Source organism: Ricinus communis, chromosome 9 (genome assembly GCF_019578655.1).
Source record: "Ricinus communis isolate WT05 ecotype wild-type chromosome 9, ASM1957865v1, whole genome shotgun sequence".
In the NCBI taxonomy this organism is placed as follows: Eukaryota; Viridiplantae; Streptophyta; class Magnoliopsida; order Malpighiales; family Euphorbiaceae; genus Ricinus; species Ricinus communis.
The window spans coordinates 10,680,615-10,701,087 of NC_063264.1; positions in this window are offsets into that span (position 1 = coordinate 10,680,615).

Below are 20,473 nucleotides of genomic sequence, written 5' to 3' on the forward strand. Positions count from 1 at the left end.
GCTATTAACTTTGAAATCACCCTTTTCAGGATGGGTCAACTTAACTGCTCCATATGCAAAAACCTGTTTAACAATAAATAGGCCTGATCAACGTGACTTTAACTTATTCGGAAATAACTGAAGTTTCGAATTGAATAGAAGTACCTTATCTCTAGCTTGAAACTCTCTTTCTTTGGCTTAATCCTAGCATCATGCCACCTTTTTGTGCATTCTTTGGTGAGACGGGCATTATCATATGTATGCAGCCTCCATTCATCCAGCTCATTAACCTGCAATTTCTTTTCAAACCTGCACTAGCTAGATCAAGCTTAACTTGTTTAATAGCCCAAAAGGCTTTATGCTGAATTTCAATAGGTAGATAATAAGATTTTCCATATACTAATCTATAAGGAGTAGTCCCCAAGGCTATCTTAAATGTAGTCTTGTAAGCCCACATGACATCATCAAGTTTAATGGACCAATCCTTCCTAAACCGTTCTATAGTTTTCTCAAGGATCCTCTTTAGCTCTCTATTGGTATTCTCTACTTGCCCACTAGTTTAGGGGTGATAAGGGTGTGGCAAATTTATGCATGACACTAACTCTCCTTACCACTTTTTCTAGCTGAGTATTACAAAATTGTATACCCCTATCACTAATAATGGCTTTAGGGATGCCAAACCTATAGAAAGTCTTTTTCAAGAATTTTACTACTACTCTTGCATCATTGTAAGGTAAAGGTTGTGCCTCTACCCATTTATAAACATATAGCCACCAAGATGTATTATGGAATCATTATGACTAAATTAATCAATAGAGGCTCTGATACCATTATTGAGAATTGAAATTAAAACATAAGGAAAGGTGCAACAGAAGCAATTTTAAAAATTTCTTAATTCCCACCAAGGATCTCATTGATTTAGATAGCTATAATACATAAAAATAAGCAAAAGATGGAGAAGGCTTACAAAGTGCGTGTGCTGCCTATTCCAATGAATGCTTCTTGCTTTTGTTGATTCTTGATTTTTTAAAGATGATTGATGCATTTTAAAGCTACTCAAATGACCAACCTCTAAGGTAATCCACACAAGCTTCAAAGTTGGAATCTTCTATGAATAATCCTTCACAAGAGAGAGAGAGAGGAGATGATGAGGAGTGAATGCTAGTTCCAATCTAGGTTGAATCTTAATTAATCTTATTACTTAAGTGTTTATGGCATCCTACATTCACACGTAATACATATGTCTCTATCCATAGCTACCCATCATACTTCGTATATATATATATATATATACACACATAGAATTTAACCTAGTCTTATAACAAGCAAGGCCTTACCTTACTTACTCTTAAGTTAGGCCTTAATTGGGTCTGTTTAAGCTAAGTTAACTTAATTAATACATAAGCATAGTTATTGGGCCCTTATAGTCGAATATCATTGCCCAATATGTATTAAACTATTTAAATTTTAATTAGGCCCAATGTATATAAGCTTAAGCCTAATCTTAGGCCTCATTTTAGTATCAACTTTAAGCCCATTAATTTGTCATCCAAAAGGTTCATAAAATGTTGGCAATGAATTATGAATTTTGAATTAAACCTTTTTAATTCAATGTTAATTCTCTAATTAACTTAATTCATATTTCATAGATCAAGATTGGCATCTAGTAATGCATCATGTCCACCCAAATGTGAGGAAGGATTAAAGTGCTTTAATCAACCTTTACAGTGAACAATCTCACAATGTGATTCAACCATTTCATTGTACATTAGTATAAGGTCCCATGACATATTACTTTGGGCAATGAATTCTATATTGATAACTTATTATCTTCATATAACTCTTATTATACCCAATGATTATCCCTTAAACGCTCCATGGATACGAGAACATAAGATAGTATCAAAGTATAATAATCCTCATATAAGATAATATACTATTATATCAAGTCTAAGGGTCACGCCTTACATGACTGCCATAAGAGTATTGTCCATAGACACTTGGGGTAAATTCCATATAGAATACTTGGTAAGATCATATTCAATTAACTTATTCTTCTAAGACGCACCCATATGCTTATCTTAGAATCTTTATTCCTCAACCTTATGAGATAGATTGCTTACTTCATAAGTAAGTGATAGCACATTATGGTAGTCTTGAGCATTTAATCAATACCGAACAACCAATATCTAATTCTAGATCAAACATCGACTGTGAATAAAGTTTAGGAACGTATGTAATAAGAACCTCATCATTATAAACTTGCTTTATAATTACTTTTACATTTGTGTATACTTTCCATGGTGTTCATCTCTAATGGTTTGGATTATTCCTTAATAATACCTGTCTACTCATACCATTATAGTCGAATAATGCCTTTAGTATAATTGTATGCTATTAATTATTATGTATAAATTAACACAGATTATCTGATAAGTCTTTGTCTTTAGGGCATACTCTAACATCGTACACACCAATTCAATGCTTAAACAAATGCAAAGAAAGAAAATTATTTGTTCAAGTATTGATATCATTCTCTGAATAATCACGAACGAGAACTCATTAGGTCTCCATCATTCCTTATTCCTCTAGGCACAAGAACTCCTGATGACACAAGGATTGGCGTAAGGAATCATGGGAACACATTTAGCAAGCTTGACCGGAGCTATTGGGGCTCAACTTGATGATCAAGCAGGATAAGATGTAAATCCATGCACGTAAGCGATGAGAACCCATGTAGCACAAGGTATCCTACTCTAAAAAGGAATGCTAATAATGCAAATCCTACTTAAACAAGGAGCCCTAATTCCACTAGGAATCCTAATCTAGCAAGGAGTCCTGATGATATTAGGAGTTCAAACGACAAAAAGGAACCCTATTTCCACTAGGAATGCTAATCCAACTAGGAGTCCTAGTCCGATTCAAAGTGTAACACCCCCATTACATGCTAACTAATAGACATTAGCCAGAAAACATACAAGCGTCGTAGACTATATACTACATGTAGATAGGTCAATATGCAGATTGTTAAGAATCAAGACACAAGGTTATTAACATATAAACATATGATTATACTTAAACATCATTTAACAAGTATTCAAAACATCTTCTTATGCCTTACAAGGCACACTTCTATATACATCACATAACTGCATACAAAATGCATCAGGAGGAGACTCCAAAAACCGCCCAACTCGAATCGCTAAAAGCTAGACTTCGGATACAACCAACGGATGCACTACTATTTACAAACCTGAAAAGAAAAATTTTGGAGAGGGGTGAGCCTCCAGCTCAGTAAATAAATAATCAACATAATCTATATCACATACACTTAATACAATTTCCACCTAATCACATAACTTACCATGATTCATAGTTTAGGTATAAATTCATACCATTCTACTCAATTCAGTACAACCATCATAGAAGAAATACAATTCAACAATTATGGTTAGTTCTCGCAGCTTGTGGATCCCCTTTAATGTGCTGCTCCACCTCATCCTCACCTATCGCACACGTAAGCTACTCCGCCTCATCCTCACATAATACACTTTTATAGCCTCTCTAGGCTTTAGCCTCCCAAGGCTTTATATATAGATATATATTTGTTTTTACAAGGGAATCCACCATTCACATGCACATATGCACTTAACATCACAATTCAATCATTTCACTTATATCATATTCAAGCAATAACAATTGTTCCACTCAACACCAACCATTTCCATCTCATTCATTCAAACACAACACAATATTAAGCAAACACAACCATTCGTAGAACATTTGATTAAATATATGGATATAGCAAATATTAACTATTTACTTACTCAAAATACACTTATTCCTTTAGCATATAAGAACCTCCTTTCTCCACAACTTCCTTTCTAGGCCTTTGAGTACCTGTCAACACATTCATCAATTCACATTTCATGCATATTCCAAATATTCATGTAAATGCTAGTTCTAATGCACTACAAGATCATCCCCTCTCTAATTCATATTAACTCTTCCTCTAAGACTCTCAATTATTGTTTTAATATCATAGAAACATTTTCCATCTAGTTAAATACCAATTTAACTTAAATTAACATCAAATAAATTGCATAAAACTAATCTCCAACATCTCTGTTTTCTAGACAGAATTTAGTACCAAGTTATATTTATTGCTGGGAAAAATTGGCTTAATACAAACATCTCATATTAAATAGACATATCCGACTATGAGTCTAGTTTCATCTTCAAGAAGAATTACTCAATTCCGACTTCTATAGATTTAATTATTTTCAAATTACTTAGCAAGGGTCATACAGCTAGTTGTACCCGAGCAGCAATCTGTTTGCTCAATTTAAGCAACCAAAACGGCAAAAATAGCAAAATCACAAAACACAAAGTTATAGAGGACTCTTTAAAATCTCCATAGACACTAATTAAGCTTAATTTGGACTTATATAACCCATGTTATGCCTAAAATACAGAACATCAAGGTTGCTGGAATTTTGACAGTTTTCTATCTTAACATACTTAAACTTAAATCAAGCTTAATCTTTATGCAATCATTCAATACTCTACTAATTCATGATAATCAGACCTTTAATTAATCAATGAGAGCATCAAATGAAGTTTTTCCAATTTGTAATCAAGAACCCTAATGACAAATTAATAACACTCAAGTAACAACTTACCAATTTCAGCTTTTGGGTTGCTAATATGCTTAAATCCTTTAGCTTTAGCTTGGCTCCTTCAACAGTTGGCAAAATCCTATCTTAATCTTAAGTTTTTCTAGGTATTCCACTCCTCTCTCTTATTCCAAATTTTGTGTTTTTGGCCATGTACGAATTTTAGAGAAATGAAGAGGTAAAATGAGCTTGCTCATGGTTCCAATTTCCAATATTCCTCTCTTAATGCCACCACCTACTAAACTATTTTTATCACCCTAAATTAATTCTTACTAACCATATATAGGTACTAACTTTTAATTGTATCTTTTAAGTCCAATCTATTTACCCAGCCTTCAACTATTGGTTCAATTAAGTCTTAAGGCTTAATACACATAACCCAAGTACTTAATCAACTTATCTAAATTAATAATCTAATATCATGCTTCTTATTCTCTACTTATAATTAATATATATCTATTCTCATAAAATAAAAATATCATTGATATACCATCATATGTCCAATGATTAAATGTAAATGCACATAACATGGATGATGAGAAAATGCAGGCGTTACACAAAGTCCAAGTGAGATTGGGCTTTATCAAAACAATGGTCCTCAAGATATTCTTATCAACTTAATTCAACATATGGAGGCATGATCAAGATAAGTTAAGCCCAAGATAATCAAGTCAAGCTATTTGCAGTCCAATATTCAAGAATGCATCACATATCACCTATTACTTAATCCTAATTGTCATGTTTATTATATGGACTAGGGTTGGATGAATTTAAGGAGTTTATTTTAATACTTAGGAGTCTTGTTTTAAGTTATCTTTTTTAGTTTAAGAGTTCTATTCCTAGTCTTATTATTATTTCTTTCCTTATCATTATAGAACTAGGTTTTTTTAAGGCCTATAGTAACTTGTACGAATTTCTATGTAAAGGTGTCCAATATTTAATAAGCATGGGTCGCTTATTACATATTACTTATGCCCAAATGTCATGTTCTTTTTATATTAGCTTGGATGAATTTTAGGAGTATTTGTTCATTTAAAAGAGTCTTTTAATAGTTAGGAGTGTTCTTTTAAGTTATCTATTTAATTTAGCAGTTCTATTCCTAGTCTTATTATTATTTACTTCATTATCATTATAGAATTAGCTTTTTTAAGGCCTATATAAGCTAGTACGAATTTCTATTTAAAGGGAGTTATTGAATATTGATTATTTTGGAGTTAATTGTCTTATTTTGTTCTTTATGAACTTGGTTAATTTATCAAGTGAAGGCTTGGTATTTTACAAACTTAGTTTAAACTAAACAACCTTTAATTCTTTATAGTTAAGGTTCTTAAGTAAAAGTTATTTAAAGGTCTTATTGGGAGTTAGAGACTTCTTGCTTGATTAGATGAACGATTCTTGGTGAAGACATCAACATTGAATATGGGTTTGGCACAAGTTAGCCATGTTCGTATCAGTAAGGAAGAAATCATGTTACTTTTGATTATTCAAGCGGGAATGAGAACGCTTTGATGTGTAGGAGGCATATAATGAAGTACATTAGGTCAAAGTATTATTAGGAAAGCCCATGAGAATTTCTCCATGTATTCATTAAGGAATCATGAGGAACACAATTAACAAGCTTGACCAATGATATTGGGTCGTGACTTGGTGATCAAGCAACCCGAGATGCAAATCCACCCCCACAAGAGAGTAATCACGTTGCTTTCAATTAAAACAAGCAGGAATGAGCACGTTTTGATATTTGGCAGATATATAATGAAGTATATTAGGTTAAAGTGTCATTAGGTACGCCCATGCGGATTTCCCCTTGTTTTCATTAAGGAATCATAGGAACGTAATTGACAAGCTTCACCGGTCGAATTGGAGCATGAGTTGATGATCAAGCAGGACGAGAGGCAAATCCACGCGCTTGATGGGAAATTATGTTGCTTTCGATTAATCCAAGAAGGAATGTGTAGATTTTTTAATATTTGGGACGCATATAATGAAGTAACTTTGTCGGAGTGTTATTAGGTAGGTCCATATGAATTTATCCTTTTTCATTAAGTTGGTTCATAAATTTTAGACTACGAGAGTTGTTGGATAGTCAACTCCTGTCCAGTTCTTGATTTGACTTTAGTTTATTCATCTTTCTTTATTTATTTATTCATATTATTTGGCTTCTAGTTAAGTCTTCTTATGGAATGAGGGCTTTCACACTTTGAAAACTGCACGCAATCGAATATTTCAGTCTAATGAGCATATTATTTTAGTGTTCTACCTTGCGGGAAATCAAGCTATAGATTCTTTGTAGCACTTTGCAGACTTATTAACACTCATGCTAGCAAACATAGACTTATCACTCACATCCTTCATTAATATCCTTTTCGTGTAACTTTTCTAGATGAGGATTCTCAAGGCATGATAGTTGGTCCAGTTGCTAAGTTTTCCATTCCTCTTTTATCTTGTATCTCCAAATCAAATTCCTACAAAAGTCAAACCCATCTTATCAATCTTGGTTTCGCATTAGTTTTAAAGAATAAATACCTTAACGCTGAATGGTCAGTATATATTATCACTTTTGACAAAATCATATATGATCGAAATTTGTCAAAAACAAAAATAACCATAAGCAGCTGTAGTGTAGTTTGGCTGTATTTCAGTCATCGTTTTACTCGCGTAATAGATGGGTTGAAGATACTTTTCTTTCCTCTGACCAAGAACGGCTCCAATTGTAAAGTCACTTGCATCACACATTAGCTCAAAGGGCAGGCTCCAACCTAGCCCTATCATAATTGGGGAATTGACAAGCTTGGATTTTAAGGAGGAGAAGGCTGCCATACATTCCTCATCAAATATAAATTCAACATCCTTTTCCAAAAGTCTAGCGAGAGGTTTAGCTATTTTAGAGAAGTCTTTTATGAACCTACAGTAGAAACCTACATGCCCAAGAGAAATTCTAATAGCCTTCATGAAAAAAGGAGGTGGTAGTTTCTCAATAGTCTCAATCTTTACTCTATCCACCTCAATTCCTTTACCAAAGATTTGATGCCCCTAAACAATACCTTTACGTACCATAAAATGTGACATTTTTCCCAATTTAACACCAAATTACTCTCCTCATATCTTATCAAAACTTTCTCCAAATGCTCCAGACATTCTTTGAGTGAAACTCTATGGACAGAATAGTCATCCATGAAAACTTCCAGAATATCCTCAACCAAATCATCAAATATAGCCATCATCCACCTCTAAAATGTGGCTGGTGCATTGCACAATCCAAATGGCTTCGTCTATAAGCAAAGGTTTTGTAGGGGCATGTGAAAGTAGTCTTTTTTGGATCATCAAAGGCTATTGATCACTTTATAAAAAGTAGTAATATTTATGCCATGATAATCACTTTATAATTTGATCAATGAAAGGAAATGGAAAGTGATATTTTCTAGTGGCATCATTCAACTTCCTATAGTCGATGCACACCCTCCAGCGTGTCACAGTTCTTATTCAGATGAGTTGATTATTTTCATTCACAACTATCATGCCTCCTTTATTAGGCAGTACTTGTACTAGGCTTACCCAAGAATTGTCCAAAATGAGATAGATAATCTTGGCATCAAGAAGCTTAATCACCTCCTTTACTACTTCCTTCATGTTGGATTTAGACGCCTTTGAGGTTGTACTACAATCTTGACCTCTTCTTCCATAAGAATCTTATATGTGCTATGGCTGGTTACCTTAATGTTCGTGATTTTCCATATTATTGTCCTCTATCTCCTTCTCATGACTTTCAATAGCTTGGCCTTTTGGTATTCTAGTATTGCGGAACTAACTATTACTGGTAGCTTGGATCTTTCCATTAGGAACGCATATTCCAAACGATCTGGAAGTTGCTTAAGCTCTAGAGAAGGGAGAGTCCTTGATAAGGGGCTTCATCCTCTGTTCTTTTGAAATCTTAATAGAATCAAATGAATTCTTTCTTATTAGCTTTGCTGCCTCAAGATAGGCTAGCTGTTCTAAAGCTCTTGACATCTCACATTTTTCTTGTTCCTATACTAAACATAACATGCTCAATTTTATCATCACTAAAATCCATGTCATCACAAGGGGATGTTTCATAGGATTAGGGATCTGAAAGTTACTTACTCTTCCTCTACCTAAGAATAAGCTTACCATCATGAACATCAATGATGGCCCTAGCTGTAGCAAGAAAAGGTCTTCCTAAAATAAGGAAAACACCGATAGTTTCATCCATATCCATAATCATAAAATCCATAGGAAAAATAAACTCTTAAACCTTTATTAACAAGTCTTCAATGATACCCCTAGAGTATACAACAGATTTATCAGCTAGTTGAATATTGATGAGTGTTGGTTTAGGTTCTCCAAATTCTAGTTTCTTGAATAAATTATAAGGCGTAACACTAATGCTAGCCCTTGAGTCCTTAAATGCATTATAAACATTTAAATTACTAATAAATCAAGGGATGGTAAAACTCTCTAGGTCTTTTAGTTTCCTTAGTACTCTCATTTGAATGATCGCTGATCTCTTTTCTAACAGTTTTCCCATTAACACTTCCTCAAGATTCCTTTAATAATTTTGCATACTTGGACAGCTGCGACAAAGCTTCCATAAAAGGTATGTTAATGTGTAATTGCTTATAAAGTTCAAGAAACTTACTATATATCCAATTTGTCCTTCTCAAGATGGGTTGGATAGGGCATCCTTAGTTGATATTCACTCACAATAGGGGCAGGCTTCAGCGTTGCTTCTACTTTATCTTCTACTTCAGCCTTTACACCTTTTGGTTCATCATCAACCTTCTCAATGATAGTAGAATTGTCATCTACTTCATTCATCATAGTTCTTAGCTCCTTGCCACTCTGTGATGTAATAATCTTAAGCTGCTCCTTAGGGTTAGCTTCTAGGTTACTCAGCAAGCTTCCTTGGGCAATCTCCAAAGTCTGAATCGAAGCTTGCTAGTTTCTAATAGTAGTCTCAATATTTTCAAACTATATTTCGGAAATAGAGATGGAATTTTCCATTATCTTCTCTAAATTACTCCTTCTAGGAGGAGCTTGCTACTAGTTTTGCTATTGAAATTCTAGTGGTTGAGGTCTTTGTTGATTTTGATTCCTCCAAGAGAAATTTAGATGATTTCAGCACATCGGATTACAGGTATTACTGTAAGGATCGTTTTGTTGCCTAGGAGGATTTTTCACATAATCAACCTGCTCTAGCTTAGCCAAGTATTGCCATTTTGGAAAGCTTGACTTTGATGACAACCCCTACACCAATCACAAGTCATAACTTGTGCCTTTCTTCTAGATGAAGACATAGTCAAAGCATCCATCTTCCTACTCATGGCCTCTAACTATGTATTTGCAGCTACCATAGGGTCTACCGTATGGATTACACTCCCTTTTATTTGAACCTACTTTCTTGGATTCTGCCATTGATAGTTCGTGACTGCCATATTCTTAGTAAGATCCATAGTTTGCTCGAGAGTCTTATTGTTTAGTGATCCACATACTGCAACATTAATAGACTGTTTACTTGTGTAATTTAGTCCATTAAAGAATGTCTAAATTTGTAGCCATAGTGAAGAAACCCCGCTATGTCGTTCCTCAACATGGCCATCTTAGAAGGTGAAAAGTATCTCTCCAAGAATTTCTCGACCAGCTGATTCTAGGTCGTAAATGTCCCAACTGGAGATGACTTCAGCCACTTCTTTGGCTTATCCGTCAACAAGAATAAGAATAGCCTCAATCGAATAACATCATCTGATACCCTATTAATCTCGAAGGTATCACAAATTTCTAGAAAATCATCCAAATGGGTGTTTGGATCCTTATTTGGAAATCCATCAAACATTCAATTCTTTTGCACCATCTGAATAATTAGGCTTGATCTTGAAGTTGTTTGCTATAACATTCAGCCACATAATACTCGATGTAGCCCCATTTAGAGTTGGGCGGGCATACTCTTGCATGGTTCTCTCCTTTAACTATTCCCCTTCTTGATATGGTTCTTCTTCTTGATTCTGATTTTGTAACTCTACTACCATTTCGGCCAAAGCTTGTTCTCGTTCTTCTCATTGTTGCTTCCTTAAAGTTCTTTCCAATTGTGGTTCATAAATGAATTTTCCATCGAACTAGCTCGGGTCATACACAGATTCAGGTATCTAGATAAAACACAAACACAACAAAGATAAATGAAATGAAAAATAAAAATGCTAAATCACTAGCTTTTGAATTACTAATAATATCCCAATAGAAAAGAGTCCCTGATAACGGTGCCAAAAACTTGATGCTCTCTATCCGTACACGGCAAAGTGCACCAATCGTATCAAGTAATATAATGATAAATAAGAGTATCGTTCAACTAAGGACCTGATTGTGACTACTGCCTTCAATCATATACTAATATTTAGCAATCAAAATGTTGTTTGTGTGTTATAATATTTAAAAGTAAAACAATATTGAAAACAAAGATTAAAACAATTAGTAAACTTATTAAGGATAAAGCCTATTTACATCGTGGATCCCTCTAATAAGTTAAAATATTTTATGAAACAAACAACAATTAATTCCAGTCAAGAGTTAAGTTGGCACCCCACCAGATTAGGTTTCAACATTTCTCAACTGATTAAACCCCTAATTCCTAAGAGCAGGTAAAGGAGTCTCTTCTCAAACCCACTCACTTAGGCCATTCAATAAGATTCAGGAACTATTAAACCAACGGATCTTATAGATCTATCTCTAGTATCCTAATCAATCCTGAATCCCTAAGACGTGATCAATTCATAAAAGTTATCTCTAATCAGTTTATGAAAGCAAATTTCAATTAATACGTTCACTTATCAATTAAAATAGATAATTAAGCAATCAAATGGACAAAATAACTCATGGAAAAGATTAATCATATTAACTTTGAATGAATCCATACAAAAAAAATTAAGGCTCATCAAAACCCAAATAGCAAGAAAATAAGTTCTCAACATTACAATAAAGAAATAAGGATTAGGGAAAGAAGATCTCAAACTATTCATGAAGGAATAGAGAAGAAGATTTTCAATCTTGAATCTCCAATCTTGGAAAATAATGAAGGAATTGATGTTCTTCCTTAAGAAATGACCAATCAAAACAGTAAAAATGAAAGGAAAATGAAGTTTTTAAATGTTTCTCTCTCTAGAAATGAATAAATGATGGAACTTTTAAGAAACAATCCTCAAAGTTCCTTTAACTAATGTATTTTTTTATTCTACACGGGAGTGTCACATCCTATGATCAACTCGCACTTGAAGCCATCCTCTAGCTCACATGGGAAGATCACAATTAGGCATGTCCTCTTTTCATGTCATGCCTTATATAATCTGCCAATTTCCATAACTAACACGGGAAGTCCACACGGGCTTATGCTCCCCGTGTCAGACCTTCCTTCATTCTACCACTTTTTGGACTTCAAACGGGAAGTCCACACAGGTAATTTCTTCCTTTGTCATGCCAGTGTAAGACTCCATCTCTTGCTAAATAAGTGATTCTTGGACTGATTTGCATGTATTTTAATTGCAAACTTCTTCTTGTCGTGTAAGTTTTGTAAACTACCTAAAAAGGAGTGAAAACAAGCTCTAACAAACAAATTAAACTCAATTTAAGGTAAAATCAAGATAAAACAAGGCTTAAAAGTAAGTGCTTCTAGCACTTATCATCCCTCTTACAGGGTTGTCTTTTCATACTCATAAATATTCTTTTCTCATAGGGTTATTTTCTCATACACATAAATACACCTGTGTTTATGGGGTTGTTTTCTCATATTTACAAATAATCTCTCTTACGGGGTTATTTTCTCATACTATAAATATACCCCCTCTTACGGGGTTATTTGCTCATACTAAAAAATATACCCCTCTTATGAGTTTATTTCTCATACATATAAATATACCCTTATTGCGCGGTAGTTTTCTCATTTTTACAAATATACCACTCTTACGGGGTTATTTTCTCATACTCATAAATATACACCTATTACAGGTTGTTTCTTCATTTTTACAAATATACCACTCTTACGTGATTCTTTTCTCAGATTCACAAATATACTCTCTTATGGAGTTATTTTCTCGTAATCATATACATATTATATATATATATATATATATATATATATATATACTACCTACAGAATTGTTTTCTCATATTAACAAATATAACCCTCTTACGGGGTTGTTTTCTCATATTCACAATTACAACCCACTTACAAGGTTAATTTTCTCATTTTTTACAAATAAACGACTCATTGGGTTGTGACCTGATCATAAAGAAGGACAAGACATAAATCCATGTGCGTAAGGGAGAAATCATGTTGTTTTCAATTAATCCAAGTATAATACAAGTATATCATGAAGTAATTTCGGTCAGAGTATTATTTGGTAGGCCCATGCGAATATCCTCTTGGTTTCATAAAGCTGGCTCATAAAATTTGGGTCTATGAGAGTTGTTGGCCAGTCAACTCCTCTATAGTCCATGATTTAACTTTAATTTATTCATCATTCTTTATTTATTTATTCATATTTAGCTTCCAGTTTCTTCTTCTTATGGAATAAGGGCTTTCGCACTATAGAAACTGCATGCAACTAAATACTTGAGGCTAGTGAGCATATTATTTTCGTTTTCTACCTTGTGGGAAATCAAGTTTTGGGTTCGTATAATAACTTTGCAGACTAGTCAAGACTCGCACTAGCAAACATAGACTTATAGTTCATATCCTTTCTTTCTTTTGTGTTCTTTATCTACCCTTGTGTTTAAATCAGTTCTTTTTTATCTTTAAGCTTAGCCATATGGAAGAGAACAAATAACTTATGATTTCATTCCTCATCTGATCTGAAATTCTATCTATATTCTCATTTTATTTATTTCTTTTCTGCCTCTCTGTCTAATCTCTATATAGTACGAGTGTTGAGTGACTGCTCATGGAAGAGGCAATCATAGGCACCAATCTAATGCTTGTACAAATGCGAATAAAGAAAATTAGGTGATCGAGTATTAATATCATTCTTCAAATGATCGTGGATGAATCTTTTAGAGGAAAGAGGGAACGACGAGAATCGAGGCATGCCTAAATATTTTGATTCAGGATGTGTATTATTGGGATCTCCATCATTCCTTTTTGTTCAACGCACGAGGACAGCTGATGACACAAGGATTGGCGTAAGGAATCATGGGAACACAATTGACAAGCTTGATCGATGGTATTTGGGCTTAGCTTGATGATCAAGCAGGACAAGATGTAAACCCAAGCGTTTAAAGGAGAAATCATATTATTTTAATTAATCCAAGCACATCCAAGCAAGACTGTGAGCGTTTTCCCTTTTGGGATTTGCACCATTTGGATCTCCATCATTTCTTGTTCCACTAAGCATGTGGACTCTTGAAGACAAAAGGATCAGCATAAGGAATTATGGGAATGCATTTAACAAGTTTTACCGGTGGCATTAGAGCATGCTTGATGATCAAGCAAGATAAGACATAAAACCACGTGCGTAAGGGAGAAACCATATTGCTTTCTATTAATCCAACCGAGAATGCACGTGTTTTGATGTTTGGGACACATGAATTATGCTAATGCAATTGACAAGCTTGACTAGTGGCTTTAGGGCTTGGCTTGATGATCAATCCGGATAAGACATAAATCCACAGGCGTATAGGAGAAATCATGTTGTTTTCAACTAATCCAAGCATAATACAACTGGTAATGCAACGTTTTCATGTTTGGGATGCATATAATGAAGTAATTTGGGTTGAAGTGTTACTAGGTAGGCAAACATGAATTTCTCCTTGTTTTCATTGAGCTTGCTTATAAAATTTGGGACTACGAGAGTTTTTGAACAATTGACTCCTCTCTCGTTCTAATTGAGGCAATATTAAAGCAGTGTAACTGATGTAGATGATTCTATGCATATTTATTGATTGTTTATCAATCGTTTATTCATGTATTTGAGTCATATTTATTCCTGTTTGATCGCACTTTGGTATGTTTCTAAGATTTTCAGGTTTTCAGACTCATTGATGAGAAATTGATTAATTTTCGAGCAGAAACCAAGCTATATGGATGATTTATGCATATTAGATGTTTGTCTGAGTCGATTCCTTGATTAGTGCGCAATTCGAGGCCTTCACACGAGCAATTGCATGGCCATGCACATTTGCACGGCTTCCCTTGCCCATTGCATGGGCCGTGCATATTAGCACGGGCCATGGCACTGGCAAGGGCACTTCTGCCTATAAGTAGTTGCAAGTTTGTTTTTGACTGGTTATTTAGCCGGAGTTCAGAGTGGATGAATGGACATCCCAAATCGGTGCAGAGAGCACCTCCTTGGTCATCTACCGCACACATCGGACCTTCTCATTGCGCTTATATGCCTCGAGCCCCAACTTACTTTGAGCCCACCTTCTCAATTTGCCCGCGATGCAAGAATGCTGCTGCAGAGTCCAGCTAGACAACTCGAATAAAAAGAAGCACCGTGGGGAGGCATTCCAGAATCTATTTATGCTTTTTGAATTTTTGGACATCTTTTTATTTATGTAGTTAGTTTTTTTTTTAATTAGATACTTCAGTTTTTTTTAGTTTGTTTTATTTTGAGGAGATTTTATTTTATTGAACCTTTTACTAGATGTTGCTTGGGATGTGTTTATTGTTGAGTTTTGTAGGAGTTAGCTTACTCGATGCTCATACGTAATTTTGAGGACTAACATATTTTGGAGTGTTAAAGCACATATCAAGGGCAGTATCCAGTAGACTTTCTAGTTTTTATCTCTTTCTTTTGTCTTGTTTTTCTTTTAGTTTTCCAGTTTTTTTTTGTGAACTCCCATAATTTGCTTCTTTGTGGGTATTTTATTTCTTTTTGGAGTGCCTACCTTGTTCACACTGAGGATAGTGTTTTTCTCAAGTGTGGAGTAGGTACCTTATTTTTGTGCAGGTACCAATTTTGTTTTTGTTGTTTTTATCTTGCTTTCATTTCCCTTATGAGTCCAAATGGCATCACAAGCCATTCATAAAGGCCATACTTTGTTGAAAGCCGTCTTCCATTCATCACCTTCTTTCATGTGGATTTGATGCTAGCCGCTCCTAAGATCGATCTTGGAAAAGATGATGGCTCCATGCAACTCATCGAGCATGTTGTCTAGGCGAGGAATTGGATGACGGTACTTTACCGTTATTTGATTAAAGGCCCTGCAGTTCATGCACATTCTCCATGTACCCTCCTTCTTTGGCACCAAAATTACTGGTACGCCACAAGGACTTAAACTCTCTCGTATATAACCCTTCTCTAAGAGCTCGGTGACTTGACGCTGGAGTTCCTTACCACGATTAGGCAAAGAAGCCCCGGGAATTAAATCAATCTGATGCTCAATCCCACGAAGTGGAGGAAGACTTTCAGGCATCTCATCAGGCATAACATCCATGAACTCATGAAAAAGGCAAGTCATAGAAGAGGGAAAATCATCTACAGTTTTAAAAAGAGACAGACACGCAGTAGGAATCAATAAGAAGCAAGGAGAACGTCCCTGAACGATTGGGGTGACATCTCTTGAACGTGCCATGAGTAATCTTTGCTCACAATGACCCTGAATTGTAGATATAGGGTCCGCAGGCATTTGGGATCCAAATTTGGTGATTGCAGGTGCCCTAGGAAGCTATTGTGCTTTGTCCCGGTAGCTGGTGTGCTGTGTTTGGACCTGCTGCTTTCTGGCCTTTCCCTCGATTTCTTCATTGGTTAAAGGGGCTTCATGGGTGGTGGGAACAACCCGAAAGGTGGCTGGACCTGTAGAGTGCTCTGCCTTGGTTTACGCTTTGAGATTAGGTGAATCTTGGGGCCCGGTAGTTGCCATAAGCTTGATTGCTTCTTTTGTCTGCTCTAAGGCTTTGATGCGGTCTCTTTCCACATGGTCATGGATTATTTCCTGTGGTGTCATGGGGAGAAGAGTTACCCTATGCCCCTTGTGTTGGAAGGTGTATGTGTTAAAGAACCCATCACGCACGGTCTTCTTGTCATATTGCCAAGGGCGACCTAGAAGGAGGTGAGTAGCATCCATAATCACAACATCACAAGTAACTGTATCAACATTTGTACCAATAGAGAATGTGATGTGGCATTGCCTTGTTACCACATCACCTTTACCTTCCGAAATCCATTGGAGGCTATACGGTTGAGGATATGGCGAAGTAGGTATGTTGAAGACCCTCACTACTTTCTCATTTAAGATGTTGCAGTAAGAACCACCATCTATTATCACATTCAAAGATGAAGTACCCACAAGGCACCTTGTATGAAATAAATTCTCTTGTTAGTCCCCTACAGAAGCATCTTTCACTATCAAAGTACGACGAGCTACAAGGGAAAGAGGCGTTCCTTCATTCAAGTCCGGGGGACCACAAGCATAAGGCTCCTCATCAGCAAGGTCATCATAAACAGTTCTCGGGTCCTCGTCATTATCCTCTTCATCATCAAATGATTCATACCCTGTAGCTTGAGAGAACAATACCTTCCTAGGATTTGGACAATCGCGCACAATATGATCGTGCCCACCATATTTATAGCATACTCTATCACTTGTGTTGTCTTGACGGGTGCCATATGGAGGTTGAGATGGGGCTGCAGCCGGTTTAGGAGTCTCGGTGGGGTGTGTAGGCCTGCCAGAGATAGGAGCTTGAGACCTAGGCTGCACATTAGCATTAGAATTAGTAGAAAACTTAGGACTAGGGTTAGAGTCATACCTTTTTACTGAGGAAGCCGAGAGCCAAGGATAGACCTTCTTGCATACAAGTGGACCTGCTGAGCGGCGTGTTCGAGCACAGTTAACTCCTTAATGGGCAGCATATCGATTTCTTTCCTCAAATCAACATGAAGACCATGGAGAATTTTGGTCCGAATGGTGGCCGGAGTGACACTCATGCCAGCCTTGAAATACAGGTCTTATAGTTGTACATAGAACTCAAGAGCTGTTTAAGTTCCTTGTTGAGCTAAGTGTCACGAAACTTCGGCTTAAAGGTTAGCCAAGTCGCGCGACACTTAGTTAACTTGCTTGTCAAAGTCGAACTAAGTAAGCCTAGATGAGAGTTGGGAGCAATTTTAGGTGAGCAAAGTAGGCAGCAAGGGTTTAGGACTTAGGTAGGGTAGAGAGTTGAGAGCACTTGAGCTTTGTAAATATGGAGAGCTTTATTAAGTTTCCAACCTTCCTCTTATATGTTCTTGTTGTTCTGATGTGTTATAAATGATGAATGGAGCGGGTATTTATAGGCTTCCCACCTCCTCAACTTGTGGCTAGAATTCATTCTTCTAGAATTCTTTACACGCTACCTATGTACAAGGCTTCCTTTGGAAGCTACTCTATGTACAAACAAGGGAAGCTTCTAGGTAGCTCCTTAGCTTGGCACACAGCCTTGCTTCCTCCAGCAATTTCCAAATTCTTCCCTTGGTTTCCTTAGGCAGCCAACTTGGGCTAGGCTGTAGCTTTGGGCTGGGCATATGTTGGGCATATTTCTGCCCATGGACAAGCCTTGCCTTGCCCAAGATGAGGCGGGCTGTGACACCCTCCCCTACTCGATCTCGGGACGTCCTCGTTGCTCCTTGAGCTTTGTAATTTTGGATATGCTCGGGGAACTGCCATAGCAAATCTTCATGTTCCTACGTAACCTCGGTGTCGAGTAAATCTTTCCACTTCACAAAGTATTCGATGTAGTTGGGAACTCCTCTTCTTCTTATCACTCTGTCCGCAAGGATGCATTCAATCTCCTTATTGAACTCGGTGACAACGGTTGTTGGAGCTCTTCTAGATTCGCCACGGCTGGGGTCTTCCTTGTCTTTGTGGTATGGCTTAAGCATACTCACATGGAAGACATTATGGATTTTTATTCTCGATAGCAGTTGGAGCTAGTAGGCAGCAGCACCAACGCGTTTCACGACTGGGAACGGGCCTTCATATCGCCTTACCAATCCTTTGTGTACTTTGTAAAGGGACTTGAACTGATTGGGCAGCAGCTTCACCATCACGAAGTCGCCAGCGCTGTATTCCTTGGGGCGTCTCTTCACGTCAGCCTACTTCTTCATGCGCTTCGCTGCTTTGTCGAGGCATGCCCTTGTTATGTCTGCCTCTTCGTGCAATTCCCTTGTAAACTTATAGGCGGAAGGGTTGGCTCCTCCATAGCCAGTAGCAATGGCATTTGGCGTTAATGGCTACTGTCCCATAATAACTTCGAAGGGACTTTTACCCGTGGACTTGCTCCTTTGGAGGTTGTACGAGAATTGAGCTACGTCAAGCAGTTTTGCCCAATCTCGCTGGTGAGCACTAACACAGTGCCTTAGGTAGAGTTCCAGCAAGGCATTAATCCATTCCATTTGGACATCGCTTTGCAGATGAAAGCTTGTGGAGGAGTTGAGGTCTGTGCCCAGCAACTTGAATAACTCTTGTAAAAACTAGCCGGTAAACCGATGGTCTCTATCGTTGATTATACTCTTCGAGTAAGCCCCACAGCTTCACAACATTCTTGAAGAAGAGGCGAGCTGCATCGTCTACTTTGCAGTCCGCCGGGGCAGGGATAAAAGTAGCGTACTTGCTAAATCTATCCACAACAACCATGATACTTCCGAACCCTTAGGATTTCGGCAGGGCCACAATGAAGTCCATTGAAACACTCTCCCACGGCCTTTCAGCGACGGGAAGAGGTTCAAGTAGGCTAACAGGATATTGTTCTTCCACCTTGTCTTGTTGGCATACAAGGCAGGTCCGAACATAGGCCTCCACATCATCCTTAAGTTACGGCTAGTAGTAGTTTTGTTGGACTAATGCAAGTGTGCGAGTCATGCTGGGATGTCCAACCTACAAAGAGCATTTCTTGTGAATGAGCATTTCTTGTGAATGAGCATTTCTTGTGAATGAGCATTTCTCGCGCTTCACGTACAGCTCGTGTTCGCAGAGCACTTAGAAGACTTGCTTGAGGTGTTGCACATGCTCCTCAAGACTGTTGCTGTATACAACAATGTCATCCAAATAAACAACCACAAACTTATCAAGAAAGGGATGGAGTACCTTGTTCATGAGTGTGCAGAAAGTGGCAGGGGCATTAATGAGGCTGAAAGGCATGACCAAGAACTCGAAAGCTCCATATCGCATCACACATGCTGTCTTTGGCACATCACCGGGTGTAATGCGGACTTGATAGTAACCAGACCGCAAGTCCAGCTTTGAGAAATATCGAGCTTTCCCAATTGATCAAACAAGTCGGCAATCAAGGGGATTGGATACTTGTTCTTGATGGTAATCTTGTTTAAAGTCCGATAGTCTATGCACATCCGTGGCGAACCGTCCTTCTTCTTTTGAAAGAGGACTGGCGCACCATATGGGGCCTTTGATGGCTGGATATAGCCTAAATCAAGTAAGTCTTGGAGCTGTTTCCTCAATTCAGCCAGCTCTGGAGGTGCCATGCGGTAAGGTGCCATGGCAGGAGGTTTCGCACCAGGCTCGAGCCCGATGTGGTAATCCACATCTCGCTTTGGTGGCAACTTTTGCGGCAGCTTCGGTGGCATCACATCCTTGTATTCGTCAAGGACTGCTTCGATGGATTGTGGCAAATGCGGGGCAGATTGCTCAACATTGTCCTCATCGTTGAGCTCCTTCATGGTTGTGACGTAACACTCCCCATTCTTGAGACCCCGCTTGAATTGCAAGGCAGAAATCATAGCAGGTTTTGATTTTGCCATGCTCTTCAAGGGGATCACTCGAAGCTTGGCAGCGTCGAGGATCACTAGAGAGCTCATGGAAGGGACCGGAATGGCATAGGCTTT